The following is a 15,013-nucleotide window of genomic DNA, read 5'->3' on the forward strand; positions in this document are numbered from 1 at the left end:
GTTCTGCATCTTCTGAAATAATAATAGATTGCATTAAGCTGCTATCCCATTCCAAAACCATCAACAACCACTTTCCTCTCTCACTTGCCCCTACTCATTGTCACAACTTTAGTCATCATTTCTCTTCTCCCTCCAATCTGAGCACAGTTTGGAATAACTGCCCTTGGCCCTTGCTTGCTTATTCTCTTTTTGTTAGCCTCTGCTTCAAGCCAGAATGCTGTTGTGTGCATGTCTCCCGGATGGACACCTTGTCTATTAAATAAGGTTAACGTTCTATTCCTGTCACTCCCCTCTCCAACTCTAACATGCATTGTTTCAGTCACTTTTGGGACATCATCAGTTTCCATGACAGGAGGGAAATAGGAGAACTGATACTTCCTTATATGTGAATTTCAGTAGTTTTCTTTCTTTTTTCTTTGTGTGTCAGTTTCATCTTATGTGGAAGGATAAGGAAAGAACCATGCTTTAGTGATGCTTGCAAAAATAAATATGTTAAAGCACCTTACAAGTGGCATACAGTCGTTTGTTCTTGTAGAATTTCATGTCATTGACCCATGGTCATGTTCCCCCTCCTTAGTTGAAAATGTTTTATCAGTGATGTTTCACACTACAATTAGAATCAACTCCAAAGTTCTTTTGTTGACTTACTGGGCCTTACACAATATGCCTCTTGTCCACTTCCCTAGCTGATCCCATGGACTCCTCTACTCACTGCATTACTATGCCAATCTTCTTTTGGTTTTGTAATCTAATTAGGTCTGTGCCACATTAGGACATTTGCGTGTGTCACCTCCCTAGCCCATAACATCCTGTCCTCATCTTAAAAATAGGTTCCACTGCATTGTATCCATATTTCACTTACAGTTTCCTTCCTTCTCAGGGCTCATTCAAAGTTAATATTTAATAATTTTTTTGCCTTATGTGTGTGTTGAGGAGAGTAGCTGTTGTTTTCCTGAATTTCCTTCCTATGTGTATCTAAGTGTGGAGTGGGTGCATGTTAGGTACTTATTGAAGAAATGAGCAGTTATAAGATGCTCTATGAATGAGTGAATGAATGAGAAAATCAAATTGTGATACAAGGATAAATGTTAAGAACTCAGCCATCTCTTTTCTTACATATTTTGCTCATCCAGAGAGACTCTGAGGGAAGACTATCTTTTAAACAGTGAGATATTGGGGAAAGTTCTCTGTCACCTAAAGAAATATGGGTCTTCATTAGTTATTCAGTTTGATGTAGCACGACTTCCTAAAAATGCACTGATCAGTGAATAAATTGCTAGGATTCATTTCTACATGCCTACAGATATCTCTAACCTATGCACAAGATATTTTGAGTTTTCAATTGTGTGAAAAGGATAGCATTCAGTAGACACCATACTTTGAATTTTGAATTTTCACTTTTTCTCAAATAGAGTACTGGGGCTGGGGATGTGGCCCAGTGGTAGAGTATTTGCTTAGTGTGCATGAGGATCTAGGCTTAATCCCCAGCACCATGATAAATTAATGTTAAAAACAGAAAGGAAAACTGTTGTCTTCCTGGTTGGCAGTGGCAATGCTTGGTAGGTTGATGTATTGAGTGACTTTCTACTTCCAATGAATTTGTTGGGACTTAACCCCATTGTAATTCAATGAGATCTTATCTATGAAAATCTACTTTGCCGTTCTTCGCATTGCTGGAGCTTTTAAATGTTTTTGTCTATATTTTGTTAAAAACAGGTCATAGAAAAGTTTTGCTCAATTTCTCAATCTGGTCCGTGTCTAGAATATTGAAAGTCAGACATTTTGCTAGTGTTAAAGAAACTGGGTTTTAATCATTTACACTGTAATGTTGCAGCTGTAAACGACCTGTGCTGTGTATATATTTCTACAGCACTGGATGGATGGTTCTGTGTGCTTCTTAATTTTGCTGTAATTAATCAGATCCAACCCTGAAATGTGGACAATAAGTTAATTTCTTGACAATTCATCAGAATGAGAACTTGTGTAAAATCAGTTATCTAGTTTTAAACTTAGTCTTTAAAAACTCTTAACTAGAGATTTTTCTCTCTGTTACTGTTTTCTTAATGCTAAAATTTAAAGAACTTGAATATTGTCTAAAAGGTTATCAAGGGCATATCTAGGACATAAAGAGAAATTTCATTTAGTATGTAACTTTTCCAAAGTGGATATAGTTGGAAGATTGTTTTCTTTGAGAGAAAAGTTAAAATTTGGGCGAGATAAATTAGGGTATGAATTATGGTGATTCATGTTAATTTAAACATTATGTGCACATATGCAAATATCCAGAATGACCCCATTCAAATCTAGAAACAAATAATTTTCTTGACTGCACAAGTCTTGTTATTGTTACTAAGAAATGTACCCAAATTAAAGGTGTTTCTCATATTTTTCATTTAGAAATTTAGCAGAGCAAAAGAAAACTAAATAAATGATAGATATTCCTTGGAATTTGTTAATTTAAAATACTTCTGAAATATATTTAGGTCTGAAAAATGACTTTACATCTCCCTGTTTCTGTGGGGGAGGTGTAAGGCCCAGGAAGACAGTACTCCTAAGTGATGTTAATCCCTTGGGAATCCTTTGCTATGATCATGGCTTTAGCCCCTGAGAGTTTTGGGAGCTCTGGTGTGGCCTCTGCCTGCTTTCCCTGGGTCTCACATTGACAGACGCGGCCCCTCCCCTCACTTTTCTCTTCCGAGGTCATCTTGAATACCAATTCCTGTGGGCTTTTGCCCTCTTCTGGGCATGGCTGTCTCTACTCTTTCATCATCTCATAGAAACCCATGCAATGATAGCACTGACCATCTCCCCAAGGAGGCACTGGGGAGAGGGGTCTGGGTACATTTGTTTTTAGATTCCTTTCCTCTTCCTCATAGCACATGCATGGTCGTTGCTCAACAAACATTTGTAAGATGAGATAGCATGATTTGCATGCAATATTTATTGGAAATTGGTACAAAATCATATTACAAGTTCAACATCCTTAATCCTAATTTCCAAAATCTGATTTACACTGAAGTACAATATTTTGAGCAATGACTTGTCAAGTGGAAAATTCCATGCCAACAAACTTTGTCTCATGCAGGCTTTGTATATAGGTGTCTTTCAAAGATAAGTGAATTTTGAGCTTAGATGCAGGCTCTGTCCCCGAGATATCTCACTGTATCTGTGGAAATATTCCAAAATCAGAAAAACTATGAAATCTGAAAGACTTCTAGTTCCAAGCATTCCATATGGCGTATTTGACCTATATGAAAAGTCAGAGGTACATCAATGTCGTCCTTGATGAAAATATTGACATCCTTATTCCTCGTGTTGTAGGCATCTTCTTAACTGACTACAGGGCAAGTAGGAATGGCTGTGAACATCTCTACAAGCCAACAAATCTGCAGTTATAAAGAGGAAATTATATGGAGAGGCTTATTTGAAACATTATCATAGTGTGGAATACATCATTCTAGCTTCCACAGCTGGTATTTCTTGAGGTAGGTATGTTTTGACTAATGTGTACTCTGTATGTTAAGATTCTATTGAAATAAGAAAGTATTTTATAGATTAGTTCTTCATAAGTACTGGATTAATTAGCACCTTCTGTATTTATTCCCTGTTGACTAATTAAAAGCTATCATCATATGTGAAATAGGGGGTTTTAAAGGGTGCCTTTATGTATAAATCAAAGCCATGTTTTTACATTCTTACTTTATTTGTATACATTTTAATGAGCTTCTTCATGACATTTTCAGACATGGGTATGATGTATTTTAATTATATTCACCCCCATTATCAAATCCAAAACTTGTAAATAGAGCGAAAGTCATTATAAATGGTATGCTTATGGTAGAGTGTAATTTTTATGTGAAAATTGACAAGTGCAGTTTCATATTAATTTTCAGATAATCAGCCATATGCTGGCAATTTATCTCTTAAGATCTTTAAAATAGAGTGTCACATACAAATTTCACAGTAAGATGAGAAAGCCTTTTAATTCAGAGAATTTATTCCTTAACCTTTGAACTATTTCATCAGCCACATGACAGCGTCTTAGAACGCATCTCTAAATATATGCAGTATTAGCTGTCATGTTTCACAGTGAATCACGTAGCAGAGACAAATGAAGGGGTGACTTTAAGTGGAGATGTGTCAATGGTTTGGCTCCTCCCTTGGCATCAACATGGTATAAGCACGAGTGTAATAATGGGGTGTGACTTTCTCTGACTCTTCAATGTTTGTAGGATTCCAAGACAAAAAGCATTCTGGAAGAGTGGTGTGTCCTAGGTTTGCACATTGAGTTAGTTAGCTTTCCATCACTGTGGCAGATAATGAGTTTAAAAGAAAGAAAGCTTTTTTTTTTTTTTTTTTGAAAAAGGAACAGATGTATTTAGGAAGTACTTAACATGAAATCCAAGAAGAAAGATCAATCTGCCTTGGAATCTCTGGTTCCAATAGGAGAACCAGAGCTAGTGAGGAAGGCAAGTAGGAGAGGTTGGAACATTCCTGACATACATAGGGAAAGCTTTAAATAACAATTCTCTCAGAGAGAACTGGCGTGGAAGGACAGAGTTCTTCCTAAGGAGTCTGAATAGGCTGGACAAGTACACATTAAGCACGCTAATGTGCACATTTTGTTCTGAGACTTTGGCAACATCAGACTTGCAAATAAAGGAAAGGCACAAAGACACAATTGGTATTTCTGTCTCATTGGTTTACCTATGCAGATCTATAGACAACATCAGGCAGCCAGCCAAGACAAAAACCTCAAACCTGAAATAATAGGAATTACAAAGCTTTTCTTTACTGTATCAAAACAGCAAGGTTTATCAGACATAATTCTCACTAATTTTTGTATAGTATTTTTTGAAATACTCATACAGTGTTAACTTGGCACTTGGAACTGAACCCTGGCCAGTGGTTATGAGCAGAAGCATCATATCTGATGAAGTGGAGATAGGCAATTTCAACAAATATTATTAATAAAATTACAATAAGTAGGCATTAATCACGCATTTAATATATGTATTGCTCGTGAATTATGGAGCCATCTTTGGTATCGATATTAAATAACTTTATTTAATCACTGATATATTGTCGTCGATGAAAAGCATTTTGCTTGTAGATCCCAGTGTTAGGACAGAGATGTGAGAGAGACTATGCTTTCTACCCAACCTGAGCCACTGTACCATGGTGGATGGAAGTCAAACAAACTGCTTTGAGTTCCAGCTGCACCTTTTCAGTCAAGTCAGCTTATGTCTTCCTGGATTAGTTTCTTTTTTTAAATTGATGGTGACAACTCTCAAACCCACCTTACACATTTTTGACATTAAAAACATGGGTGTATATATATCTACTAAGCACTCAACAAATGTTGATCTGCTATATCCATGTTAGCTATTATTATTAGTTTGATTTATGGAGAAATGTATGGTCTTTGTATTCAAGGCAAATAGACATCTGCCTCCCTGTGCCAGGATGGGAGCTGTGTGACTAAACATCTGAATATCAGCTTCTCTAAATGTGAAAACAGATACGCTAGTAATGGCCCTGCATGGCTGTAGAACGATCAGCAAAAATGGATGGAATTCTAATTGCAGTTAAACAGAAATTCATTTTCACACATGTGGTTTAATTAATAATATCTATGAATATATACTCAATCAAATGTGCTAGGTATTGTTTGTAATCAAAAACGTAATTGAAATTAGACCCTAATTTTCAACAGTTTGATAACAGGCTGATTCATTGACTATAAACCACAAAGGTCTTATCTACTCAGTACTAATATTCTGTAGGTGTTGAAATAACCCAAGAAGGATATTAAATGGTTTGTCTTTTCATTCTGCTTGTCATCCTTCTTTGAGATATAAAATTTGAGTGTAAAAGGCAGGTGGTACTCTGTTGACTGCCTCTCAAATAGTAACTTGTCTTGTTATGATTGTCACTTTACAAGTAGAAAGTGCAGTATTGTGAGAGTCATCTTTAAAGAGAAGATTCCATGGTGAATGACAAGAAAAGTGCCCAGCAGTCCTGGGATGATTACTGAGCAAATGGGGACTGATTTCACTTCAGTGGAACCAGGAGAACAGCAAAGAGTTCAATCTTATTCATTCTGAGCCACTACTGTGAGGAAAAGTCTGCAGATGGAGAATTAGATCTTGTGTGTAAATGCTTTCTACAATGCTGTTTGGCTCTTTTAACACATTTTACAAAAATACAGAAGTCTTTATTAAAAAAGAGAAACTGGCTCTACCAATAGATGTGCTTTACATTGTTAATCTGCAGCGAGATGTAAGTTGCCCGGTTGATAGCAGTGAATGCAGCCTGCTAACCCCAGCTGTCACTGACATGCTCCCAAACTGCGTGGGCATAAAATAGCTGAACATGGAATCTAAGGTTAGCAAGGCGGTGTGGCTGCCTTCTCTTGGTTTGTTGCTTGACTTATTAAGGAGCCTGTTAAGAATTACGTTATCCTGCTAGCAGTTAGTTCTTGGAAGTAGCCGTAGGAGAGCTCTGGGAACGTAATGGTTTTTAGGCAACAGATTCTGGCTTTTGCTGAGAAGAGGAATATGTTTCTCTTTTATAGGGAGACCTGTGCTGAGGTGGAATAAATAATCCAGGTGACTTCCATGGAAGAGTTTTAAAGCCACCGTCTCAGAAAGAGAATGCAATGGTAAGCATCAGGAATAAGGATTGGTGGGTCCAAGGTGGCAGTGACCATGGTCTGTGCTGCACTGTAGGACTGGAGAAGCTGTCCAGCTGGGCTTGGGACTTGCTCGCTTGACTGATGAGCGCATTCGGCACGGAGCGTATCACTTCTCTATATTTGCACTCTAGCGACTTCATCTGGTCCTGAGCCTTCCTTTCCCCGTCGGGTCAGAACTTTGATGCAAGATTGAAAAGGGAGGTGTCATCGACGGTAGCAGTTTCCGGGATAGCAGTTTCCGGGAGCGTGGGAATGGAGTCTATCTAGTGGACACCTGGGGAGTCAGGTCTCAGAGGGACTAGTCTTTCTGTAAGGGAAAATGTAGGCACTGACCCCACATCATTGACCGCACTTCTAAGACACTTGGGCTTCTGATAAACAGACCACCTTATCTTTCTCCCTGCATCTGACTGGTGGCCTTTTAACCCCTGGGTCTACCAGGACTGTGAAGTCTCCGTAGGAGAAGTGTCTTAGGGAGGACGTTTAGGCTGAAGGATGAGAGGATGCGTATGACTGTGACCTTGGGTTCACTCATTATTTTTAAATTCTTCCTTCACTTTTCTTGGCTGCAAACAGGGTTGTAATACAATACTTAACTCATTGCATCGTTAAGAATTAAGTGAAAACAGTGTTCTTATTTAACACACTTAGTATAGTGCCTGGCAGTGTCCATATGGTGCTAAAACTTCCCATGTAAGGGGAAGAGGGTCAAGAATCCTACCGTATGTGTGTGAAGGGAAATTTTCATTATGGTGAAAGCGCTTCATCCAGAATTTGACCTTTTTATTAGTAGTTTATTTATTAGAGGATTCATCCAGCCTCAGATCGAAAGTATTCGAAGAAAAAACCGTGCCTGCACTGAACATGTGTAGGGCTTTGCTTCTTGTCATCGTTCCACAAGCAGCACTGTATGGCACTTTCATTGTGCTGGAGTCAGTGAGTCGTTTGGCGCTGACTGGAGTGTGTGCGAGGGTGTGCACAGGGTGTGTGCAAACAGTCCACACTCGTGGAAGAGAGCTGCCTGTCTACAGATTGGGTGTCCGCGGATGAGGGGTGGTGCTCCTGGAACCAGTCCCTTACTGACTCCAAAGGATTGCTGCCTTTGAACAGGAAGATCAGAGGAAGCATTTAAACACTGAAGTGCGCCATGCTGGTCGCTATCACTGATTAATAGTCCTGTTAGGCATGCACAGCCCCACTCGAGTCCCACCACAATTCCAAGCGACGCAGGGCCGCGGAGTGCGTGTGCTTCCTCTCCTGCCTGCGCCGCACCTGGAAGAGCAGCAGGTCTGCTCCTCCTGTCTTGCTTCTGCCCTTATTTCCGCTTCTCACCTTTCCCCTCCTCTTCTGCGTGTGCTGAACAACTTATTTATTCACGCATTTCAGCCTGGGTGAATCACCTAGCAGCACTTGCAGATTACTTTGCTGGCCAAAATAGGTTGTTGTCGTTTGAAATCTCTTTGAAATGAACAGAAGTGCAAAGCTGTGAGTTCCAGTTCATTTGAAGTGTCCATAATGACACTTGGAATTTCCTAATGTTTGCTCCTGCACATAACCACATTGCAGGGCGCCTCTCAGAAGCAGTGTGCACAGTGAAAGGTCAGCTGGTGCAAAACTTTCAGAAGCTCACCCTTGGACTCACTGCTCACTCAAAGCTCATTTTGTTCTAAAACAAACATCTCTAACTGCATATAGGACCCACCGAGTCTTCCTTGGGCCGTTTGAATGGGGCTAGGGTCTCATTCTACCCTTTTTATCTGTAGTCCTTGCCAAGGGATCCAGAATGTCAGGCATGTGCTCTAGTGCAGTTGGAGGCTTCCTCAGACCGTGAGGTCCTTTTTTACTGTCTGGAGACTGGACACAGACAGTTCAAGAAAGGGACTAAGGGAAAAATCAATTTTTGATATACACTCATGAGCACTTATTAACAGATGCTTTTCCCCTAAATTCAAATGTCAGAAAGGATCGTGTTATGTTTGAATGTACTTTAAGCACATTAGGTTGATCCAGCTATCAATTCAAGGCCTTCAGAGGCAGCGTGTATGGTTGCATTGCATAAATATGGGTTATTATTCATTAATTTTTTTATGAGTGCTAGTGTTGTAACTTTCACACGTTTTCAAAATTTAGACTTTAACTACTTTTCATTATCTTTTTATAATTTACCAGCTAATCTTCATGTTTTTCTCCTTGTTGAACAAAGCATCTGTGTTGTTTCTGGATTCTAGAAGATTGTCCAAGTCTTTTACTTACTCTTACTTTCCAGCCAAGTTAACTTTTAAACTTCTCTCCATATTGCCTGCCATCAACAAATACTAAAGTGTGCTTTTCAGAGACGATTTGTAATATATACTAATTTTCTCCTCTTTTGTCACCAATATGCAAAATTGGAAGACAGTCACAGTTGAGAAAATGATTGATCAGCTGTTAGCGATTTTTGTCATGTATAGATTCATCATTTTATCAAAGTATTTAATGTACCCATACGTTTTTCATCAGCACATATACTAAATACTCAATCACATGTTATGTAAATCCCTTTGTCTATTGAGTTATTCAACCACCTTGTTTCCATTTTTAGTTTTCTTCTGTTTTCAACTGGAAGAGTAGTAATAAATAGCCAAGACATGGAATCTCAGAGTATCTGTCCTCTTTCTCACAACACCAGCCTTTGGAACATGAGGCAACCCAAAGCAGCTCGAGTTGTAATCATTTCAGCAGTTGCAGTGCAAGGAGCATTTGCTCTAATGTAATCAGGCTGCCCTAGTTCCAAAGAGAAGCAGTAGCAATGGGTCTGGCATCAGGCTCAGCACCGTGGACGAGCCACAGATCATAATATGACAGCTTATATTATGAAACCCAAAGGGGACATTATATGAAGTGCACAGTCAGGAGAAGGAAATGAGAACTTGTGACTCTTGAAGGATTTTTTTTTTTTATTGTTTTATCATGTGCACTTAGGTTCAATCTGCATTTGAAACACTGGGTTTTATCAGCAAGTCTGCGTGAAAGTCTGTTCCTGGTTAAGGCATCTTTTGTTAGTGGGAATGTTTGGAGTGGATTGTCCTGACAGTTTGATTTGACATTTGATGAGTGGGTTGGTTCTCCATTGGAACTTCCTGTATTGTGTACCATCAGTGACTTGGCTGCATGGAAACCCTGAAGACAAAAGGTGTTTTCTTTCCCAGCTTGCACAAGGCCACAGTAAGAATTGAAAGCACTGTGACTATTCAGTTGGAGTAATTGCCATTGAGGATGGGGCAGGGCTCAGCAGAAAGAAAGAGGCATAAGCATGCTAAAGAGGACATCTATGCTGTGATCTAGCTCTGCGGTTACTTACCTGGCTTTTGAGTACTAGGTTTTCTGACATAAAACCTAGAGTTATGCATTCCTTCCCTTTTATCACGAAGAACCTGTGACTGCAAATTAAGAGCAACAGCTACTTAGGAAGTACCAGTACGTCATCAAGCGCATGAGCGCTTGAAAATTTCATCGTTTGCCAGTTTAATTTTTTATCTCCAGTTCACTAAACACATTCTGATTTGCTAACTCATAAGGGCAAGCCTTTGCCATGGGTTGTGTAGCAAGTAGTTTGGAATGGTCTTGGTGATCTTCTTTTAGAATTTATTTTGTAACAAGGACGACTTGGTCTAAATCAGAATGAGCGGCCAGAAAACATTGCTTTCATGAAATTGCTGAAGCCATGCTTTGCATTTCTAAGTCAAGGGATCAGTGGATGAACCAGCAAGTAGAAAGTCCTGTACTTTATTGAACAGAATATTCTGTGCACGTTGAAGGGTAATTCAGCAGGTTAGTAAATTTGAAGATTGATATTCTTTATACTGTACTTACTTCTAAACAGGTATTATTCAAATTGAATCTCCTCTTAAACATTTTGTGATTCAGAAGGACACAGAGTAGTTATACAAATCTACAGAAGGCATCAACTCTTTCAAACATCAGGATCCAGCAACTGAACACACATCTGACAGTATTGGAATGGTACCACGAAGGCCTGTGAGATTCTTCAAAGTCATTCCAAGGACAGTGAAGTAAATTATGACTGAAATATGTTTGATTCTTACGATATACTTCCTCCAGTTAGAGAATGGCATGAAAGCTCATAAATTGAAATGTCATTAAAAAAGAGAGAGATTTCCTTTATGCAGTATGAGATTGTGTAAGAACTACCTCAAGTAATGCACTTTCTCATGAAATTAAAGAGAAGGTGATCACCGATGTGTAGACATGGCATACTACATTTACATAGGTAGCTTTTAACATTTGCGCTTGCTGGAAATTTTAAACAGTGTACAATTGAGTCTAGGGATGAAGTTCAGTGGCAGAGCATTACCTAGCATGCCTGTCTTTTTTTAGTTACTGGTAAATGTTTGCTAAAGCAATAAGTGGGAAGGATATGGTAGAATATGTAATAAGTTATTAAGATGAAATATATTATTCTGTTTCTTGATTTTGTCTCTTTTGCTTCAAGTTAAATACGGTTTAGTGTCAGTTGCTTTTATAGGTCTACAAAAGCAATCCCCTAATCTTTCTGCTTACCAGGGACAGTTCCTCACAGGAAGATGAAGATAGATGGTGGATACATGACATCTCTCAGAGGAGAGGACGGATAGGCTAGAGTGAAAGAATTCCCTTGGGCACTCAAACATTGATTGGCCTTTGGGGGTAGAAAGTCTGGTGCTCACTGCACCTTGATGATTTTAGCTTTGATAGGATGGGAGACTGAAGTATCCAGGTGTTTACCTGTACAGGTGTGCATTTACTTGTTAACCCGTGCTTCAGAAAGCCTCATTTGTTGTGACATGGAAGTCACTGAATCTCTCCCTGGTCCGTGTAAATTCCACGTATGAATTTCAGTGGTATTTCCAGAGCTCACTCATTCATGCACCCCACTTTCCATGTTTTAAACATCTGCTTGACATTTGAGAGCTATAGGATGGAAATCCTACCACCTCTAGCTATTCAAGCAACAGATTGTGGTCACTGGTTGCTCTCAGCTAGGACTAAGGTTCATTAGTAAGCAGATTGTTCATGAGGAAGTGTCTTGACTTTTTTTTTCCTGCCCCAATCCATTTGTTTCATGATCTAGAAGAAAGGAACGCTTGATTAAGCTCAAGCAATTGTTGTGATTTTTATTCTGCTTCACTAAACATTTTAATGAACTGAATTTTATACAGTTAAAAACAGGGGGTTCTTTGATTCCACTTTTTGGTGAGAATTTAAGAGTTGCAATTCTGGCTCAGCTTTCTTGAGGAGCATAATGGTATCAATGGGGAGCGGAGTGGTTTGTGTTTCTCTGGCATGTCACACCTGGGGTGCTGTGGGCCTGTAGTAAATATTAACTAAATATATTTCAGGTACAGATGGTTGAGGATCACTTGCCTAAAACTATTCCCTTAACATACCCTTCCTACTTCACTTTCCTCAGCGATTGCAGACAACGTGATGTTCTGCGGGATTCCTAAGTAGTGATTTATTTAAGCGTGGCAAGCAGTAATGAGGGGACTGGGACCATGAGGAATTTAATGAGGTAGAATGTAACGTGGTCTACATGAAAATTGTGAGTGCAGTTGCCTAGAACAGGGGTCCCTGTTTCCTTTATGTAAGCATGTGTGGTGTTTGTCTTTGTATGTTGGTGGAAATTTAAATAGAAGAGTGTTATGCTGACCACTAAGTATTATAGGCAGAAGATTCTAGCAATTTAACAGGAAGCGAAACAAAGCCCACCTGGAAACCATTAGCCATAAGTGAATTCCTGGCTGAGAAGCCTGAGTGAGTTAGCCATGCCGGACTAGTTCCCTCCCTTCTGTCCGTCTCTTTAGCTAAGAAATGTAAGGATGAGCCCAGGCAATAGCAGTTTTGTCACCTCTTGGATGGCATAGTGTTTTTTTGCATGAAACTCTGCTGCCTATGGGTCCAGAGCTGTCCACCCTCCTGAGTGGAGTCCTTTCACCATCTGCAGAAAATAATTAGGAATTATTTCACATCACATGGAGAAATGAAGTTATTTTATTCCATGTAGTCACATTTCATTTAAACAAGCATTTCAGTTTCACCAGATTTTACTTTCTTCCCTGAAATTTGTGAATCTGGATGGAGAAGAAAATCAATGCAGTATCTTAGGGCCTTTTTCTATAGGTAATGGCAGTTTGAAAGCAATTGAATTCTGAAAGCACATTTTCAGCATTTGTTCTGATTTCATATGTACACAGAAGAATGTCTGTGTTTAAGTCTTCTAAAGGAACTACTAGTTTAGCTGCTATATTTTCTTCTCAATTACTTAGAAAATGTAAGCCTTCCTTGGGCAATGTTTAGTTTTTCACTTATCCTTTTAGTGGTATTTGATTGGCTTGTCCAATTTATGACATTCTGAGAAGTTTAACAAATAAAATCTGGCAAAGTAATAAGCCAATGGTGTCAGATAAATGGATAAAACACTCTGAGTTCAGGCCTCTGTGTGTTCATAAATTTCTTACCTTCAAAAGTTTGCAGATTCATCAAGGGAAACTGAAGTGGAAGCTGTCACCTACAGATTTTAATTTTCATATTTCTATCACTTGTACTGCTAGAATTTTCACTTAGTTTTTATAGTCACTACCTACTTAAAAACCTCAAATAATTTAATTACTTTGGTCAAATAACAGAGCTGACGTTTTTTAATATTTAAACCAATGTGAGTGGAGTGTTCCTCCACTCATGATGGGTTTACATGTCACGAAACCTATTGTAACTTGAAAATGACATCTGAACTTGCTTAAAAGCTCAAGCCCTGAGGTGAGAGTGAATAAGTTAGCCTTTTACTGAGAGTGCAGCTGCAGCACTCGTCACTGTGGCCTCCACTTGACGGTCTTAGGTGCTGCAAAATCCTTAGTGGCTCTCCGGTTAAGTGTCAGCTGTCTATGTTTTTAGACTTTTAGAAATAGGCAAAATAGCACTGAGCAAGTTGGGATTCCTGGATTTATCCAACTAAAGCTGGACTGATCTAAAGATACATTCAACTCAATCTCATCACTTTCACGGTGTGCAAACAATATTCAAAGGCAACAGTGCAAAGTGGCTGACGCCTATAATTCTAGCTACTTTGGGAGGCTGATAATGGGAGAATCGTGGTTTGGGGCTAGCCCATGCAAAGTTCTTGAGACCCAATCTCAGCCAATGGGTGGGTGCAGCAGTTCACTTCTGTCATCCATCCCCACTACATGGAGAAGGACAAATAAGAGGATCGTGATCTAGGCTGACTCAGGCACAAAGTGAGACCCTCTCTCTAAGATAACCAACCCAAAAACGGCTGGAAAAGTGGCTCAAGTAGTAGAGCAAAAGCATAGCAGGCAAGAGGCTCTGAGTTCAAACCCCAGTACCACCAAAATAATAATTATATATATATATATATATATATATATATACATGTTGAATACATGTATATATCTATGAAGTCATTTTCAGCATGGATGCTGTCTAGATGACATACTGATTTTCTGTAGAAGACCAGTTAACTGATTAGGTCTTAAAAAGAAATCAAAAAAATTATTTCCTGTATTTAAAAGGTAAACCTCTTTGGAAAGAGTTTTCAAAATGATTGGATTTCTTAGAGCTTAGCAAACAGAAGTTTATCGGGAGCACATAGTATTGTCGAGTAATCAATAGTTGGTACTTTTCCCACAAATGTTTTCCACTGAGTGTCTATGGAGAATCTTTCAAATCTATATTTGAAAATGCAGTGTTAGTCTTTCACTAGCCTTGCTGGTGGCCCCCGTTTTACACTTCTCAGCCAGTCTTCTGGAAGGAGTTGTTAGAATTTGTTTTCCTTACTTTCCAGTCTTTCTCAACACACTAAATTTTTCCATCCCCACTGAAGCAGGTAATCACAAACTTAATGGCTTGAGTGACACACATGGACAAGCATAGTTCTGGAGGTCACATGAATGAAATGATCCTTGAAGAGCTAAGATCAGGTGTTAGAAGGCTGTGCCTTCAGGAGGTTGTAGGCAGAATTGTTTTGCCTTCCTTGGCTGGCAGCATTCCTTGAGTCTTGCTGCAAATCACGTCTTTGATTCACTTTCCTGTCTTCCTTTTGAAGCACATTGGGTTCCATAGGAGTGAACCAGCTAATACAGGATAACCTACACATTTCAAGATCCGTGACTTGATTACATCTGCAAGGCCCCTTCACCATGGAAGGCAACACACTCACAAGCTCTGGGAATTGAGATGAGGAAAGCATTGGTACGGTGCATCTTTTAGCTTTTGTGTGTGCTGCTCTTGTGCTTTTGAGTTCTAACACATGCATGTCACCTC

General features: G+C 39.2%; 1 protein-coding gene across 10 annotated transcripts in view; it reads left to right on the forward strand.

Annotated features, from left to right (window-relative positions):
* The window catches only part of Nlgn4x (neuroligin 4 X-linked), a 269,151-nt gene that overhangs the window by 24,389 nt on the left and 229,749 nt on the right, over positions 1 to 15,013 (forward strand). For 7 of the 10 annotated variants that reach the window (XM_074063051.1, XM_074063059.1, XM_074063060.1 and 4 more), the window contains exons 2-3: positions 3,322 to 3,485; positions 6,578 to 6,664. The exons of the other annotated variants lie outside the window; for them this stretch is intronic. The gene's annotated coding sequence lies outside the window, so the exon portion shown is untranslated. The remainder of the gene's footprint in view (positions 1 to 3,321; positions 3,486 to 6,577; positions 6,665 to 15,013) is intronic. 10 annotated transcript variants of the gene reach the window in all.

The sequence above is a fragment of the Castor canadensis genome, chromosome X (assembly GCF_047511655.1).
Source record: "Castor canadensis chromosome X, mCasCan1.hap1v2, whole genome shotgun sequence".
Lineage (NCBI taxonomy): Eukaryota > Metazoa > Chordata > Mammalia > Rodentia > Castoridae > Castor > Castor canadensis.